Genomic DNA, 6,075 nt, shown 5'->3' with positions numbered 1-6,075 from the left:
TTGAGGCTTAGCTAGGCTAAGAAGCCTGTCTCAATTGATGCATAGATTAGAATTAAATAAGATACATAGATCTATCTTTGTTAGCTAGTTCCCACAGCTACCTCCAGGGAGGGCTAAAGCAGGGCATGTTCCAAACACTCTCCTACTATCTACACTCAGTAGGTAACATTGCTCTACACCTTTCTCATTTCCCATGTCCTTCTTATTAGGTCCTACCATCTTGCAGCCAACAGTTTTAAGAACCTAGAGTCTGCCTGGTGTTGGTAGCAATCACCTTTAATCCCAGCACTCGGGAGGCAGAGGCAGGTAGATCTCTGTGAGTTCTAGACCAGCATGGTCTACAAGAGCTAGTTCTAGGACAGCCTCCAAAGCCACAGAGAAACCCTGTCTCAAAACACCAAAACAAAACAAAAAACCTAGAGTCTGTCTATACCCTAGCTGTGTCTCCTCCAGGTAGGATTATTCCAGCTTTTTCCTTCCTAGAGCCCTGTCTACACTCTCATATACATTGTGTCAAATTCCTAAAAAGCTAGGGCAGAATCTTTTTTCTTTCTTTGAGCAGAGTCTCATGTAGCCAAAGACTGGCCTTGAACTCCTGATCCTCTTGCTCCCAACTACAGACAGAGTGCTGGGATCACAGATGTGATAACCCAGCATCGTGTTCAACATTTTTTGTTGTTGTTGTTGTTTTTGTTTTTCAAGACAGTTTCTGTGTGGCCCTGGCTGCCCTGGAACTCACTGTGTAGACCAGGCTGGCCTTGAGCTCACAGAGACCTGCTTCTTCTGTCTCCCAAGTACTGGAAATATGCTCCACCATACCTGGCAGGAAGACTAAGGAGAGTGTAAGAGTCACTGAATATACAACTTCCCTGACTTAAAGACCAGGAGAAGGCTCTTTAAAGGAGTAGAGGAGTGAAGGGCAAAAGGTGAGGATCAGTCTTTTGGGAGAGAAAACAGCTGTCATAGTTTTAGGAAGAAAGTTTTACTAGCTGAGGCTGAATACATGCTCCTGGCTGAGACTAGAAGAGCCGTCTGGATGGAAGAAGGGATGGAAAATGCTCCCTCAGAGGCAGGAAGTATCTCCTTTTCTAGGTGTGGAATCGTCACACGGCTTAAAACTGCTGTATGAAGACTGGAGGAGAAAGTAATGTGTCACTCTTGAATTCCATAGGTGCTCAGACCATAGTGGGGTGAGGGTGGCCTGAGGGTGATGCCTATCTCCTGTGTTAAAATCTCGCCTCCAGTCCCCTCTAAATCTCAGCTTCCACCTTGTGGGCACAGGACTCTGTAATGGGTCTTGGGCTTGGAAGAAGACAGAATTACCTTCTCTGTTCCTGTGTCCAGGAGCCTTACATGTCCTAGAACATGGGAAGCCTGAGAACAGAGTCCAGGAGCCAGAACAATTTCCCAAAACAGCCTTGGAAAACCACTTTGTCATTTCTTCCTCATCTAACCTGTCCTTATTTCCAAGCGATGGCATTAACTTGTGCATGTGATGTATGGTCAAGAGAATGCCAGCACCACCTCAGGAAGCCACAGCATCTGGGAACTGAGCTTCATGGAGGAAACTGAGGAACAGGAAGACTGACTGTCCTGCCAGAGTCATCTAGCAACAGCTACGTAGAGTGCAGGTCTATCTACAACCAGTGCAAAGCTCACCGACTCTTCCCTTAGACTCTTCTCTCCTCCAGAAGGCAGGTTGAAGAAAAGCCAGGAATCAGTGAGGGACACTGGTGATCTCTCTCTGCACTCAATCATCTTCTGGGTCCCCTATGTCCCACCAAACAAGTTTTTTTTCCTTCCCATTTTCTTGACTTTCTCATTCCATGCCTGACCTTTTTCTCTTCCTTTCTTCCTAGCTCACTCTGTTCTCTCTCACAATCCTCTCTGTTCACTTAAGTCATGCTTTTTGTGTTCTTTCTTATTCTTCTCATCCTTTTTCTCCATCACCTTTTCCTGCCATTACCCTCCTTTATCTCCACTAATTCCCGATAGCTCTGATTCTCAACCTCTTTATGGATTTTGAATCTATAGTCCAGGAGAGAGGACACTTTGCTTTGGATGCTCAGTAACATGCCCCTCCTCTCAGTCTCACTTTTCCCTGTATCCTAGGAGACTGACTAAACAAAGTGCCCAAAGAATGTGTTAGAACCTAAATGTTCTAGGGCTTGGTGTTTCTGCTGGTGTCTGAAAGGAAGGATGGTTACAACGGATGCAGGTGCAGTAGGGTGAGAAGAACCAAAGGGTTTGGGAGAGCAGGCACCATCGAGGACACAGAGGATTAAATCTCAAAGTAAGACAGATTGGGTCAGCTAGGCATGATGGGAATCTAAGCACTTGGGAGATAGAAGCAGAAGGAGCAGGTGTTCAAAGTCATCCTTGGATACAAAGGAATTCTGAGGGCAGCCTGGGTTCACACACAGAGAGAAATTAACACATCTACATCTATTTGGAATCTTTGAGGGTACATATAATAACCTCTGCAATACAGACACAAACTTTCCTAGTACTAGTGGCCCAGTATTACAGAGTTGGTCCTTTACCTCCAGGTGGCTTTATGTCATCTACAGATGGAGTTGGGAAGTGTCAACGTATGTGCCACTTTACAGTAGGATTCAGAGTATCTCAAATTTCTTTCTGAGGGGCAGGAAGGAAGAGAACTATTTTGTCTATTTCCTTGCTTCTGAAAGGGATTATGGATAACCTGTTTCATATTAATTGGATAGGATGGCTCTAGTCACAGGTCATAGCCCTTAGAATGTTAGAACTTGAAGGCTCTCTTACAGCACATAGGCTTGTGTCTAGATCAGTATCTCCAGAAGAGTATTAGCATTTGCCACATCAAAATTTCCAAGGATGAGGCATGAGAATATTTAGTTGGCATCCTAACAAGGACTCCTGGGACAAAGGCAAGTCTGGGAGCCCTAAATCCCCTAGTACAGATCAAGAAGCTGTCTGTGGTCTAAAGTCCCACAGCACACAGCATGCTGGCATACCAAGAACTTGCCCTGGCCCATTAAGCAGGTGAGGAACAAAGCACAGAACTCAAACCCTGACTCTTTCCAAGGATGTCTTAAAATTATGTCCCTACTACCAGGAGTTCTCATACCTCATGGGTTTTGGACAACCCTCATGTGATAATCCTCAACAGTCTATTAATGTATCTCCATTGATAAGTATCTACTCTAATTCTGCCTCCTCTTCTTTTGGGGTGGTTTCACTTCTGAGAATTGGCTAGGGTCAGCACTCATGGCTCTGGACAGCTAAAAGGTTTCTCTATAAAAGGGTGATTGACACAGCCAATAAGAAAACTGCTTAAGCCTAGCAGTGATGGCAGCACATGTCTTTAATCCCAGTACTTGGGAGACAGGGTAGACAGATCACTGAGTTCGAGGCCAGCCTGATCTACAGAATGAATTCTAGGACAGCCAGCACAACCCTGGAAAACCAAAACAAACAACACACACACACACACACACACACACACACACACACACACACACACAAACTGTTTTTTGAGTCAGGGGATAAACTGAAGAGAACCAGGAAGTGGGAGGGAGCCCCTTGGAGCCTCAGGGTGGAAAAGGGAGCCTGGCTTAAGCTAGTCAGGATAGGTAGCATCTGTATGTAGGGCTGAGTTAGGACTCAGGCAGGCTTGGGTAGAGGTGGGTTAGAGCTCCAGGGCCCTTACCGTGGGTAAAATAGTAATCCTGTCTGTGAGCAATGCCTCCGGAACTCTGCAATGCTCTCCCCGCAAGAATGAGACGACTCAGCCGGGCTCCTTTTCTCCTTTGCACTTGACTGCTTCCAGTCTTCGACTGCAGTTTGCTGCTGTAACTGGCAGAGTTACAGCCAGGGAGAAGGAGTAGGGTGGGGAGAGGTGTGAGCGCTTTCCTCAGTCCAGCCTGTCTAACTCTTAAAGGCCCAGGACACTGGTCAATGTGAGGAGTTGTGGGGGTGGGGTGGCAGAAAAGGATTAAGGGAACGGATTGAGGTTGACAGGCAACACATCTCCAGGGAGAAGGAGTCTGGCTGCCTTTTATCTTGATGCCTCCCTACCCGTACCCCTGCCTGACCCTAATCCCGCAATTGCTCTCAAAGTGAAACCCAAGGCCTGCCTACTGCAGCTTTGTGAATCACTGCTTTTCATTCTGGTCAGTATCTGTGTGGAATACCACTGGTTTTGCCCTCATTTCATCTGGCTGCTTTCCATGGTGCCTCTTTCCATCAGCTTGCTCTTGTTTCTGTATCCTGCTTTGCAGGGCAATCAATCTAAGTGTGTAAAAATACAGGAACAGAGCAAGACCAGGGGAGGGGGGAGGAGGGGAGCAAGGGAAGAAATCAGTTTGAAGGTACAGTGTTTATGCTCATATATATGATGGGTGGTTATTTTGTTTTGTTTGGGGGGCACTGAGATAGGGTCTCATATAGCATAGACTAACCTTGAACTTGTCATGTAGCTGGGGATGGCCTTGGACTCCAGGTCCTCCTGCCCCCACTCTTAAGTGCTGAGATTCAGGTGTGTACAACTATGTCCAGTTTAAGTGATAACAAGGATGAAATCCAGGTCTTCATGTAGACTGTGCAAGCTCTTTACCTACTGAGTTACACCCTCAGGCCCCTACCTCAGCGCCCTTCTTTCTTTCTGTAGTCATTTATTCAATGCCAGGCTATTTATTTACTTTTGAGATTGGGGTCTTGCTGTATAGCCTGGCTGGCCTTGAACTCTCAGCCCCTGCCTCATTGTCCTGAGTGTTGGGATTATAGGTGAGTGCCACCATGCCTGGCCACACGTAACAAGGAGTAGAAATGAAGCAGGGTACTCGAATCAGAGGGCCCTTTTAACGAGGCCCACACCCATGCTCCCATCATCTATTTTTCTTTCTGAGCGCCTTTCTGTCTTGTACTTAAAAATCAATGTTAAAACATTTCCTAGTAAATTCCAACTTTGCTAAAAAACAAACAGCAAAGCGGAGCTGGAAAGATACTCATAAAGGAACAAGCTCCTTCCAATGGGAAATAGATAGCTGGCACAGGAATCAAGATGGAGGGAGGGAATCAAATTAGGTGAGGATAAAGGAATTGTAATGGGTGTTATTATGACCCCATACTTCACAAACAGAAACCAAGGTCCTGGAAGTTTCTAGACTACACGCTGGCACACTGAAGACAACTGGCCCTTGCACATTCCCAAGCACCGCAGCTGGGTCCTGCTTTTGCTTTGCCCTGGGAAGGTTGTGAAATGTGCTTTTCTGGACCAGCGGATGGCAGTTAAGTCAGTTATGGGCATGGGACACATCTATGGAACTCCTATGAGGTTCTTTTTCAGCAGTGTATTTTAGTCACAGGCACAGAGAGAACTAGCTTTGTGAAATGACATGATTTTTAGTATGTGGAGTTCTGGCTGCCTCTCATAGTTCCCTCAAATACCTCTCAACTGCCTAATAGTCTGCCATTAGAGGTTATTTATAGCTAAATTTTAAGTTCCATTAAAATAAAATCCTTCTAAGTGATGGCTACAAAAGCCAGGATGTAGATTACTTTAGGAAGGGCTTGTGGTAGAATGGGTGCATAGTTGGGCAAGATCTATTTTTAGTCCTGAGTACTAATAGGGGTCTTCATTTTATAATAATTCACTAAGTCATATATTTTCTTTTTGTAGTTTTATATTGCTTCTACTGTATTTTACAATAGAAGAGATTTAAACTACTGCAATTAATTTCTTTTTTCTGAGATGGGAATCTCCTTATGTTGCTTGGGCTGGTCTTGAACTTGTGATCTCAAGTAGGCCCCCGCACCCCCATCTCACCCTTCAAAAAAGCTAGGACTAAGTACACATGAATCACTATGTCTGCTTGCAATCCCTGAAGGTTTAGTAGTTTTACTCAGTTTATCCAGATAGTGGATTTATTATTTATTTGTTTATCTATTTATTTTACTGAAAGCAGGCAGGTTTGTTTGTTGCCATTTTTTGTTTTTGTTTTTTTGTTTTTTTTTTTTGAGACAGGGTTTCTCTGTGTTCCCCTGGCTGTCCTGAAACTTGTTTTGTAGACCAGGCTAACCTTGAACTCACAG

This window comes from Phodopus roborovskii, unplaced genomic scaffold, assembly GCF_943737965.1.
Source record: "Phodopus roborovskii unplaced genomic scaffold, PHOROB, whole genome shotgun sequence".
Taxonomy (NCBI): domain Eukaryota; kingdom Metazoa; phylum Chordata; class Mammalia; order Rodentia; family Cricetidae; genus Phodopus; species Phodopus roborovskii.
This window is presented reverse-complemented; position numbering follows the sequence as displayed.